Source organism: Balaenoptera ricei, chromosome 2, assembly GCF_028023285.1.
Source record: "Balaenoptera ricei isolate mBalRic1 chromosome 2, mBalRic1.hap2, whole genome shotgun sequence".
In the NCBI taxonomy this organism is placed as follows: domain Eukaryota; kingdom Metazoa; phylum Chordata; class Mammalia; order Artiodactyla; family Balaenopteridae; genus Balaenoptera; species Balaenoptera ricei.
Genome location: NC_082640.1, coordinates 69,878,783 through 69,891,895, shown reverse-complemented (window position 1 = coordinate 69,891,895; position 13,113 = coordinate 69,878,783). Strand labels below are relative to the sequence as shown.

Genomic DNA, 13,113 nt, shown 5'->3' with positions numbered 1-13,113 from the left:
CTGCATGCATTCAACGAAAATTTACTATAGACCAGGTGCCAGGTGCTGGGCATGTGGTAGTGAACAGGAGCCATGTGGTAATACAAGCCTTGGTGAAGAGTGTCATGGATCCCTGAATCGCTGCTTTCCATCCTACTGACTGGGTGACTTTGGGCAAGATACTCAGCTTCTCTATATTTCCCTATCCTCATCTGTAACTGGGGAGTAAAACACCCACCTCCTAGGGTTGTGAGGGTTAAATGACTGTATACTTAGAAAGTCCTAGAAATTGTGCCTATTAAGCAGTCTTATTAAGAGCATAACAAGCTTCATTATTAGCTGTTGTTATCTGCACCCTCTTGGAGCTTATTCACTGACTTTTTAATTCACTTTTTTATTTAAAATTTCCTTTTCATTATGAACTATTTCAGACATAAGAGTAGAAACAGTGTCCCCATCACCCTATTTAAGAAATAAAGCATTATAAATACATTTTCTCTGCTCGACTTTAATCAGACCTTCATATCCCATGCCCTGGAAGCCTCCACCCCATCCTCTGCACTGCTCACAGTTTGTGAGAGATCCAGATAGTACACAAGTCAGATCCTGCCATAACCCTGCTTGAAAACCTCCACTTAAGAAAATAAAATCAAACACATCCGCTTGACATCCAGGCCCTTTGCTTCTGACCCGCCCCCACTGACCCTTCCTGTTTGAACTCTGCCGCCCAAAACCAGAATTCCCCTTAGCATTTCTTAAGTGTCCCAGCTCTTTGTATATGTCGGCCCCTCTGCTGGGGTTCCTGTGTATTCCTTCTTCTCTCTCCATCACTCATTCCAGGAGGAGCAGCACCCTTTGGTCCCCCAAGGCTCCCTGAGCACTGTCCCACTGGGATGTATGTGTGTGTCTCCCCTAGGCTGTAAGCTCCTGGCAGCAGGTGCATGGCTGACGCATTTTCATCTGCTCCTAGTAAAGGCAAGGCATGCACTGGACACCACAGTTGTAGTTGAGTGTGTTTGGGGCACCGTGCTAGGGTGTGGTTGGGGTGGTCATCCAGTGACTCCAGCCCCATGCTTTTCATGGGGAACTTACGGTCCATTGGCTTTGAAACCTCTTGGGAAGAATCCAGAGGTCCTTAAATGAGGGCCTAGTTTTAAAGAAACTGCAACACAGTGCAATTTCCTGCAGTGCCCAACTTCCCCCTCCCAAGCCCCTTCCTACTCCTTTCCTCTTCTCGCTCTGTCCCTGTTTCCTCTCTCTGAGGACGAAGCGTTCCTCATGATGAGTGGATCATCCCCAGGGACGAAGATGTGAACTATTCAGTGACCATGTCATGGATCCAAGAGGCTTGTGGGTTTGGGGAAACCAAGTGGATGCCAAGCCTGGCTCCAGACAACCTAGGTTCTAGGAGCAAAGAGGAGATGCTTCCAGAGTGGAGACTCCTGGCCTGTTTTCATGTCAGATGTATGTGCAATGCAGATTCTCTTCACAGAGAGAGGAGAGCCTAAGTCTCCATTGGAAGTAAAAGTCCCTCTGACTCTAGGGAGGAAGCTGTGTGCCAAGCGGGGGTGTGGGGATGGCGGGGAGAAGAGGGACACTTGCCTCTATGGACATTTTGAATTTTGTACTATGTTCACATCTGACCTATTTTTTTGTGTTTTGTTTTTTTAATGAAAACATATATTGGATGGTAATCTGAAGAGCTGGGTTCCAGTATTGCAGATACCAGTGACAAGCCTGTTCACCTTGGTCTCTCTGAGCCTCACTTTTTTTAACCACCCAGTTCTCAAGCTCGAAGAGTAGGCACAAGGGAGACCTTTGTAAACTAGATGGTGCTGGGTGTACTTAATTATGATTTCCTCTTCACTCAGTTCACCTCAATAGACAATCACTGAGGCCTTCTCTATTGGCATAGTGTGTGGATCTCTGTATACAAGTTTGGGTGTGTATGTCTGGGCATGAGGGTGTGGGTCTGGGTCTGTGTGTGTGTGTGTCTGGACCTGTCAGGGTGGGGTCTGAGGTGACTGTGAACTTGACCGTTACAGGGTCCCTGCCCCAAGGAGCTCCTGGTACAGCAGGACAGGTGGCCAAGTGAACAACTTCCTCTGATGCTCCTGAACTCTGCTCAGGGCCAAATAAAGGGATGAAAAATGTGGGTGCACAGAAAAGGCAACATGAATTCAAACAGGGGCCTTCGCCCTGGCTGTTCCCTTCGCTTGGAATGCCCTTCCTTGGAATCCTTAAGGTCGACCCCCTTACCCCCTTCAACTCTTTGAGCAAATGTCACCTTCTCAAGGGGGCCTACGTGACCACCCCATTTAAACAGCAACTCCACCCCACACTCCCCAAACCCATCCCCTATTTTTCTTTAACCGAAGCCCTTATTTTCAATGATAGTAAAGTTATCTATAATAAAACTTACTTAAAATGCCCTATATTTTACCCATTTGTTTTGTTTAATTGTGTTTCCCTCGCTTCCTTCATTAGAATGAAAGCTCCGTGAGGGAAGGGACCCTGTCTGTTTTGTTCACTGCTGTCCCCCCAAAGCCTGGAAGAGTACCTGGTGCAGAGAAGACACTCAGTAAGTATCCGTGAGTAAGGTGGTGATAGGCTGGGTGTTCGGGGGAGGTGGCAGAGGGGCCATGGCCTTGCCTGGGGCAGTAGCCGGAGGTCTGAGGCCACAGCAGTGGACTAAAGGGCCACCTTGTGATGTGGGATCTGGTGGACATGTGGGTGGTGGAGGCGGGACACTCCAGTGGGCACAGGGAGAAGACATGGCCTGGAGGAAACCTGAGACATCTGGGGAGCCATTCTGTGTGTCCCAAATTCCAGCTCAGCGTCCATCCCTTTCCTCTGTCGCCCTGAGAATCAGAGCCTGTTGATGTGGGGGAGGGGAGGTTCGAGGGCCCAGCTGGTTTGTGGGGAAGGTGATGGTGGACCCATTCATGAGACTCAAAGGCCACCTGGAGGTCCCTTGGCTAGGAGAGGGTACCTGTTGGGGTGCAGGGGGTGCCTTTAGAAGGGAGAAGGCGGCAGAAGTCCCTGTGGTGGTGATGGTGGTGGCTGGATTGTAGACTCAGTGAGAGCGGAGATGCTTCTGTGAATGTTGGGGAGCAGAGAATAAGGTCCAGGTAGAGGCCACTCTTGGGACCAGGGGCTAGAGAAGAGCCTGAGCACACACCGAGGCCAGGTTGGAAAGGGCCTTGAAGGCCAGGCCAAGGAGTCAGGAGAGAATCCTGGGAGCCCCAGGGGACACAAGAGGATCTGGAACTGAGAGTAGGAGGTGACAAAGGAAGGAAGCTATATTCGAGAAGACTTGCCATTTCAGGGGCCTTTACCAGTGTGAGGTGCCCAAAGGGGAGGAGGAGACATGCTCTCTGAGCCTCGTAGACAGAGAAGGGGGACAGAGTGGCCATTTCACTTTGGTAGTCCTTTCACTTACTCATTCACTTTATTAAGCACTTAACGTCTGCTGGACTCCATGCTGGAATCTGGGGATGCCACAAGGAATCAGTCCTGAACTTTGACTCCATGCGAGGGAGAGGGTACCCCAGGAGAGACGTGACAGCTCCAGGGAGGCTATGGCTGTGCCTAATAGGGAGACCAGAGAGGGATTCCAGGAAGAGGAGGACTCTGAACTGAAGGATGGTCAGGGGTTTGAAAGTCATCTGATCAGGAAGAGAGGACATTTTAATCAGGAGCTCCAAACCCGGGGTTTTAATGTGTACTATCTCATTTAGTTCACCCAGCAACTCTTGGAGGAGATAGCCAAGGCAGAGGAGGTGACTTACATTACAGACAAGGAAATAAAGACCTGGGGACCAAACCCTGAGAGGTTAAGTGCCCAGTTCTAGGTCAGCGCCCTGAAAACAGCAGAATTGGGACCGGAACCCAGGGCTGTTGGGCTCCCGGCCAAGTGCTCATCCTGTGGGTTCACAACCGCACTGGTTGTTTTGGAGTTCCATTCACTGTTGCTTGCCAGCCCATCCCCAGCCCCCAGGATCTTGATCTGCCTCTGCCTGACCTCAGAAAGGATCCAGGACATGGGCCAGCGACCCAGTTCAGGCTCCTGTGTGGTTGGCTGTGGGCAGGCGGTGGCCAGGATGGAAAGGGATTTGTCAGACTTTGAGTCTGAGGGCTTGGGGCTGGTCCCAGCTGTGCTATGTCCTGACTGTGCAGCTTAGGCAAATCACTTCACCTCTCTGGGCCCTTCAGTTCCCTCGTCTGTCAAATGGGAATGATGTTCACACCAGTATTCCCCACGTCCAGTCAGTGGAGAAACTGAGGACATAATGGGTATGACTGTCCCGGATAAAATTAGCTGTTATTATTTTAAGGGACCGGGGGTTGCCTGAACCACAAGAACGCTACTACACTGTGCCTATGCAAGGTGACTTTCTCTGAGCCCTTACCAAGCCCAGTGCTAAGTGCTTTATGTGCATTAATTCTTTGACTGGAGTGTGGATTGGAAAACACAGTGGGGAAAACTATCATCAATATGTATGGTCTGTAAAGATGAGGATGATGAGGGAGGAGGAGGATGAAGATATCTTGCAAAACAATGTAATTAACAGAGTCAGCAGTCTTGGAGCTCCTGGGGACTTTGCAGACTGTGTGCCCTGGCTCCTTGGCAACTCTGGGCCTTTCCTTCCTTCCTCTGAGTGGCTAACATCCTCAGAGCACAGGCAACCAGCCCCCCATCCTTAGCCCCCAGCCCCTGGACGAGGTGTTTAGGCCCCAAGCCAGGACAGCCCCAAGATTCCTATTCTGGCACAGCTCAGCTGCAGCCCCAGGAGGGCAGCCAACAAGGGGCCCGTCGGCTTATCGCTGTGCAGTGACTCTCCAGCGGGCAGACTGTCTCCGCTGCCGCTGAGCCAAGCTGATAAAGAGGACAGACCCTTGTGTTTACAGTGGCTGGGAGAGTGGGGCCTCCTGGGGGCGGCCCCATCTCCTCTGGGAACAGACTGTCTGTTTGCTGAGATACCATCGCATTCCTACAGCCCCAGGATGGATGAGGGCGGGATGGGGTGTGGAGATGGGAGGGAGGAGGACATATGACAGCTGCCGGCCCTCTGTTCCCCTGGGGCCCACACTGAGAAGGCTGACACTGGGTCTTCCGGTGGGTCTATGGTTTCCTGGTCTGATTGTTAAGCACTTCATAAAGGTCAATGATAGCCAACATGGGCACTTCTCTCTACAGTTTATAAAGTATTTTCTCAACATTTATCTTTTTTGGTCTTACAGATAACCTTCCATTTAGGTAGTTTGGGGTCATAAAATTTCACAGAAGAAAGATGCCTAACAAGACTGGAGCAGAGGACCAATGACATGACCAGACATTGGGGCAGGGGCCCTGCATGACCCTCAGCTGACCAGGTCACCCCACAATAAAAGCCACCATTTACATAGCGCTTGCTGTGTGGCAGTGACTGTCAAAAGCACTTGAGATATGTTAACTCATTTAATCTTCACAATAGCCCTTATGAGGTAGGTACTATCATTATACGTTTTACAGATGAGGAAATTGAGGCAGACACAGGTTAAGTGACTTGCATAAGTCACACAGGCAGAAAGTGGGAGGGCTGGGATTTGAACCCCAGCAGTATGACTCCAGCGTCTCCAATTTAACCACTGGACTACACTGCCAGCTTAAAGCCAGCTAATGATACGTATATGTCTCTACCCTGCTTACAAAGGCAGGAGGCGTTTACAACTGCAAAGGTGGCCTGGCCAAGGCAGGAACTGGCTTTGGAATTAGGCCTGTGTTCAACTTCCAGCACTGACATTAATGACCCCTGAGGCTGACCCTCGCTTCTCTGAGTCTCAGCTTCCTCTGTGGAAAGTGGAAACAGGACCGGCCTTAGCAGTGGGTGTCAGAGATGTTGTATGTGAAGGGTCTGAGACATGGTAGATTTTCGTTAAATAACTACTCTTATTACTGTGACAGCTGAGGTGGGGAGGTGGCCTGCCCAAAGTTGAAACTTTAGCGGAATATCATTTAAAAAGAGAGGCCCGACCACTCAGCTATGGGAACACAGAGGAAGGGATTGGGTGGCTTCATAGGACGCACATATGGTTGGGACTCTGGCTTCAGAGTTGGACAGACTGGAGTTCAAATGCCAATATCCAGCCCTTACTTGCTGGGTAGACTTGTGGAATTGCTTAACTTCTTTGAGTCTGTAAAATGAGACCACTAATAGAACCTTCCTCATAGGGTTGTAAAGAGTGGATGAGATCATTCAGGAAAAGAAGCGGTGGGCGCACTGACAGGTACATGGTAAGTGCTCAATAAATACTGCTGCTATTATTGCTCCTGGGGGTGGGAGAGGGAGTGGTAGACAGAATAATGCTCCCCCGGACCAAAGATGTCCATGTCCTAATCCCTGGAACCTGTGACTGTGTTAGGTTACCTGGCACAGGGGAATTCAGGTTGCTGGTGGAATTAAGGTTGCTAATCAGCTGACCTTGAGATGGGGAGATTATCCTGGTAGGGCCAATGTCATCGCAAGGGTCCTTATAAGTGGAGGAAGGAGGGAGAGAGAGTCATTGTCAGAGTGATGTGAGTGACAAAGACTCCACCAGCCATTCTTGGCTTTGAAGATGGATGAAGGGGCCATGAACCAAGGAATGTGGGCTGCCTCTAGAAGCTGGAAAAGGCAAGAAAATGGATTCTTCCTTAGAGCTTCCAGAAGGTATGCAGCCCTGCCAGTGCTCTGATTTTAGCCCAGGGACACCCATTCTAGTTCAGATGTCCTGAACTATAAGGTAATAAAATTTGAGTTGTTTTAAGCCACTAAGTTTGTGGTAATTTGTTATAGCAGCAAAAGGAAACTGATACAGGATGTGAGTTGGTCCTTGAAGACTGGCAGGATATAATAGGCAGAGGTGGGGCTAGGACACACAGGAAGAGGAAACTGTACACCCAGTGGCCTTTAGGCTAGAAAGCACAAGGCATTTTGTGTTCAGTGGGAAAACCTGTGTGGTTCTTTGCAAAAACAGACACAATTCTCCATCCTAGTCCATATCCCCTTGGAAGTGTAACTAGGCAGCTCTCCCCATCAAGAGTTGGAGTCTAGGGGCTTCCCTGGTGGTGCAGTGGTTAAGAATCCGCCTGCCAATGCAGGGGGCACGCGTTCGAGCCCTCGTCTGGGAAGATCACACATGATGCAGAGCAACTAAGCCCATGCATCACAACTACTGAGCCTGCACTCTAGAGCCCGCAAGCCACAACTACTGAAGCCCATGAGCCACAACTACTGAGCCCAAGTGCCACAACTACTGAAGCCTGTGCCCCTAGAGCCCATGCTCTGCAACAAGAGAAGCCGGTGCAGTAAGAAGCCGGCGCACCGCAACGAAGAGCAGCCCCCGCTCGCCGCAACTAGAAAAAACCCCACACTCAGCAACGAAGACCCAAGGCAGCCAAAATAAATAAATTAAATAAAAAAAAAAAAAAAAAAAAAAGAGTTGGAGTCTACTTCCCCATCCCTTGAATATGTGCTTGGCCCTATGACTTGCTTTGATCAAACATATGCAGGTTCCAAGCCTGGGCCTCAAGAAGCCTTGCACACTTCTGGACTCACCTTGCTGTCCTTGGAACCCTGCCACCAGTTAATGACCAAGCCCAGGTGTGTCAGGCAGCCCCTAAAATGGCTCCCAAGAATCTCCACCTCCTGGGATTAATGCCCTGTGTAATCCCACAGTGCTGGCTGGGCCTGGTGCCTCGCTTCTAATGAGTAGAATACAGCAAAAGAGACAGGTTGGCACTTCTGCTATTAGGTTATAAAAAGACTGTGTGACTTCCATCTTGCTCTCCTTTTCTTACTCTCTTGCTGGCTTGCTTTGAGGGAATCCAGCCACCATGCTGTGAGTGCCCTGTGGAGGAGCCCACACGGCGTGGATATGATGTCTCTGGTCAACAGCCAGCGAGGACCTGAGACCAGCCAAAGTCACATGAGTGAGCTGAGAAGCAGATCCTCCCCTATTTGAGCCTTGAGATGACTGAAGTCCTAGTTGATACCTTGCCTGTAGCCTTGTGAGAGGCCCTGGGTCAAAGACACCCAGCTAAGTGCCACTTGGATTCCTGACCCACAGAAACTGAGAAAATAAAGGTTTGTTGGTTTTAGCTGTGTAATTTGTTATGCCGCAACAGATAACTAATATACCACTAGGCTAGTCTGCTGGATTGAGTGACATCAGGCCCAGTCACTTCCTTTCATCCAGCCAACAGCCATACAACCACCAGGCATGTGAGCGAGGTGGTCCCAGATCAGCTAGACCCCAGCCAACCTGTTTGCTGCTTGCAGACATGTGAGTGAGCCAAGCCAAGATCAGCCGACCCTGGTCCAGATCAGCAGAAGTTCTGCTGACCTTAGACTTGTTAGCAATAATAGACATTGTTGTTTTAAGCTACTGAGTCTTGGGGTGATTTTTTTTTTTTTTTTTTTTTTACCCAGCAAAAGCTGACTGATATAACCTGTATTGCCCGTGGGTTATGGATGTAGTAGGAACTGAGGCTGAGAAGGTGGGTAGGGGGCCTGAATGAGGAGGGATTTGATGTTAATTTGCAGGCAACAGGAGCAGGTTTTTGAGCAGAAGATTAAGATGATCAGAGCTGTGGTTAAGGAAGTTTCCTGTGGCAGCAGGGAATGGCATGAATCGGAGGCAGGGGGTCATTAGGAGGCTGCTGTCAGTGAGCAGATGAGCAGCGATAGGCCTGAAATTGGGTAGGGGTGAGGAATGGGAGACAGCAGAGAATCAATGGAACCTGTTCTGGATTAGGTTGGGGGCAGGGCAATGGGAGAGTGGGAGTCAACACCCAGGTTTTGATCCTGGGTGACTGAATGGTTGGTGGTGCTATTGACAGAGATGGGGAAGTCAGCATGGGGGGTAAGGAGATGCATGCTATTTGGGATGAACAGAGGGTCAAGTGCTAAAAAGACCTTCTGGTAAGAGGCCCAGAAGACAGTGATTCAATACTGCAAAGGGAGATTTATCCCCAGCCCGTGTATCATCAGCTCTAGGGAAAGGTAGAGGATAGCACGTTCAGACTAGGCAATCAAGAGAGATGGATAAAGGACTATTTACAAAGGTGCATGAAGGGTTTGGTATTGTGAGGGGAGTAGTGAAGTAGCCTGAGGCTAGCAATGGTGGGGAGCTGTTATCACCCCCTAGGACTGAGAAGACCCCAAGGGAGGGAGCAGGAACCAGAACCAGGAGAGTGTGTGGTATGGAGAGGGCTGCACTGCAGGAGCTGTGGGCTTTGGTAGAAGATGCAGATGACCGAGAAAGGAGGACACAGGGGATTAAATACCCTGACTGCTCCTTCTTCCTGTTCTGGGAGCACTTTCTGGTGTCCATTATTGGCTGGGTCCAACCTGAAGTCAGAGAGCAAGGTTGCCTGTTGATGCAGCCCACACACATCAACCTCCCAGGACACAGAGAAGGTGGAGAAGGGGAAGGATGAACGGAAGATATCCAGCCACCTATCAGTTGAAATTTCTTTCTTTTTAAAAAAAATTTGTTGAAGTTTAGCAAATGAAATTACTCTACTTAAGTCAATCAGTGACTCCGTTCTGGCAAATGAAATTTGAGGGGACTCTGCTAGGGAATTTCTGGAGAAAGGTTCTTTACTTTTAGGAAGGAGACAAGAAGAGAGCTGTTTCTCACTGTGTCTGATGTGATGCCTGGTACTGCAGCAGCTATCTTGCAACTGTGAGGGAAACCAGTCTAAGGCAAAACTGACCTACAGAGGGTAGAAGAGCAAAGAGATGGAAAGAACTGGGTCCTTGATGATGTTGCAGAGCTGCTGTGAGAATCTGTTCTCTGGGTTTTTTTTTTTTTTAATGAAATAATAAAGATTCTTATTGTTTGAACCACTTTGAGTTGGCTTTCCAGTTACTTGCAGCCCAAGACTTCCTAATAGACACAGCTGCCATCTACCATCTCCAAGCCCATGTGCAAGCATTCTTGGCTCCCACAGACTGCAGGCCAAACCCTCCTGTTTTCTCTGCTGACCACAGGCTTATACTGTGTGCAAAAGATTCAACAGAGTTTCAAATGCTTTTGTTTTTTTGTTAAATAAATTTTATTTATTTATTTGGCTGCATTGGGTCTTCGTTGCTGCATGCAGGCTTTCTCTAGTTGCGGCGAGCAGGGGCTACTCTTCATTGTGCATGGGCTTCTCATTGCGGTGTCTTCTCTTGTTGTGGAGCAGGGGCTTTAGGCGTGGGCTTCAGTAGTTGTGGCACGTGGGCTTAGTAGTTGTGACTTGCAGGCTCTAGAGTGCAGGCTCAGTAGTTGTGGTGCACGGGCTTAGTTGCTCCGTGGCATGTGGGATCTTCCCGGACCAGGGCTCAAACCTGTGTCCCCTACATTAGCAGGCGGATTCTTAACCACTGCGCCACTAGGGAAGCCCTCAAATGCTTTTCAGTCTGTGATGAAAAAAAGAGTCAAAAGTGGGGAATGGGCTGTTATCTGCTATGCTGCCCTGTAGCTACAGATGGCTCCTGGTGGTAGCAATGACCACAGTAGAGAGACTTCCATGGAGGCAGGTGGTGTAGGGTAGCTGGAGGGCATAGGCCTTGCAGGTTGTCAGAACTGGCTTCAAGTCTAGGTCTGCTGCTTTCTAACTGTGTGACTTTGGGCAAGTTAATTAACCTCTCTGAGACTTGGTTTTCTCACTGGATGTGTTAAGGTTTGAATTAGATAAAAGGAAAACAGAAAACACTAATGCAAATCCTAGACCTGAGAGGCTGCCCTCAAAGGACTTCATCTCTCTCCCTTCCTATCCCTTTCCACCTCTGGATTGTATGTGAGGGAGGTTGGGAAGGGTCCAAAGGGATATTGGCAAGAGAAGCAACCCAATCAAAGGAAGAATGTGAGCCCCCAGATAGCAGTGACTTGACTTGCCACATAGAGGGCACCCCCCCCCCACCCCACCCCCAGTGTTTGATGTATAAATGTATGAATGAATGAAAGAATAAATGAAAGAAAAAGAATGAGTAAGAGGGCTAAAAAAATGGGGAAATTTCAGCCACAGAGAAAAAGGTTGAAGGAGGGCTTCGTAAAATTCCAGTGATCAATATCTAGGGTGCAGATGGCAGATCAGTCAGGATAAGCGAGATAATGCTGTGGTAACAAACATCCCCCAAATTCCAGTGGCTTTACAACAACCATGTTTAGGTACTACATGGTGAGTTATCAGGGTGCTCTGTTCTTCAGTCATTCAACCATCCAGCTGCATAGGAAGCTCTATGTTGATATGCTTCCATAATGACAGCAGCAGGGAAAAGAGAATATGGCAAACCACACACTGACTCTTAAATCACCTGCCCAGAAGTGTTGGCCAAAGGAAGTCACATGGACACATTTGAGTTCAATTGGGTCGAGAAGTACAATCCTACTATGTTCCCAGAAATGAAAGAACTGACTGTTTATCAACAGTTTTAATACCTACCATCAATGGTATAGGCCAGAGCGGGGCTTGGACTGAATGCAGCTCAGACATGATTTGTTTGGCCTGTTCAGTATTTTAAATAATTTTATAAGGTTTCCAACAGGTATGACATCAATCTATGCCATACACAAATCTGTATAATCTGGCTAAATTTGAAAAGCTGAACTATCTGGTGACAGTGAGCCCAGGTGTATTAATTAGGATTAAGTTGGGCAGATTATAACAGAAAATGTCAAAATAACAGTAGCTTAAATAAGATACATGTTTCTTTCTCATATAAAAGGAGCCAGGAGATAAGTAGGCAGCCCAGGACTGGGTAGGTAGATTCAAAAAGCCATCAGGGGCTTAGGCTTCTCTCTCAGCTCTGTTGTTTTTGGTATATAGCTCCCATTTGCAAAGGTTGCTTCATGGCCCATGGTGGCTTCCAGGGCTCCAGCCATCATATTCACACTCTAGGCCAGAGAAGGAAAAGTTGAAGGCAAAAAGGGAGTCAGCTATCTTTATGCAGCCTTCCCAGAATTCCTGCACAAAGCTTCTACTTACAACTTATTGTCTAGATAGTCACATGGCTATACCAAGGGCAAGGGAGGATAGACATAGTCATGTGACTATGCTCAAGCCAAAGTAGTCTTTTTCCCCAGGATGAAATTTGCCCAGCTAAAAATAAATCATCTTTCTGCTATTAAAGAGAAAGGGGAAGAATCGAGGTTGCCATTGGCACTTAACAGCCTCTGCCAGGGGCCTGCAGTCCTGATTGTCTAGACTGGAGTAGCAGATGCCTCACTCACACTGGGCCTGAGCTCATGAGTTTCCCACAGACCCCACCACTCCCTGATGCCTCTCCAGCACTCCATGTCAATTACTATTTATCACTGGGCTGTGTTGACTTTTTTCTTTTTCTTAGTGGAATTAAGAGGAGAAAGAAATATTTCCTATACTATGTCTCTGTTAAAAATCAAAAGAGCAAAAAATATACCAAGAGAATCATGTGCTTCAAGAAAAATGAGAGTGGAAGCATATTTCTCTGGGGAAGAGAAAAATATTCTTAGCTGTGTATCATGCAAACAAGGTGTATTGAAAAAAACGCAACTTAATACACTCTTTTGAAACAGCTGACTTGCTTTACTCACCACAGTGGCCTGGCAGGCGTTTTACTGGTTGTATAGCTCCCTGGGAAGACAGTGGGCCTGAGATCTTCCTGGTTCTGTACAGCTCACCCCTCTTCCTGGGAGGAGAACAGCCCCATTTTGTCCAACGTCTCTTACCCCTTATTTGGAATGATCTCGCCCTTCTTTGTATTCAGGACTTATTTTGAACAAGTTCAAAACCGTTTTGCAAAGTTCAAGATCATTATGACAGGCAAAAATGCAGTGAAATAGCACACCACTGTCAGTTAATTACTAAAAATCCTTTAATAGCTGACATTATTATAAATTATATACTATTATGACAGGGACAGTTGGGCTCTCTGTTTTTCTTGCCCTCCATTGGAACCCCAAACAATGCCGTCTTGTTGGGGAGAATGACCTGGACGCACTTGGAGGCAAGTTGGGAGTTTACATGGGCTACCTATGCTGACCACAGCAGCCTGTGGGCCTCTGAGGACGCCCTGTTGCTGGGTGGGGATGAGGCAGCTGCCTGAAAAGGCCTCAGAAACAACCGTTTTCCCACTCCTACCT

At 48.3% G+C, this 13,113-nt stretch overlaps 1 long non-coding RNA gene across 1 annotated transcript; it reads left to right on the top strand.

Annotated features, from left to right (window-relative positions):
* The first annotated feature begins 2,487 nt into the window (after positions 1 to 2,487).
* Positions 2,488 to 6,260, top strand: LOC132360412 (uncharacterized). Its single transcript, XR_009501089.1, has 3 exons — positions 2,488 to 2,560; positions 5,224 to 5,466; positions 6,194 to 6,260. It is a non-coding gene; the product is annotated as an uncharacterized LOC132360412 (long non-coding RNA).
* The last annotated feature ends 6,853 nt before the right edge of the window (positions 6,261 to 13,113 follow it).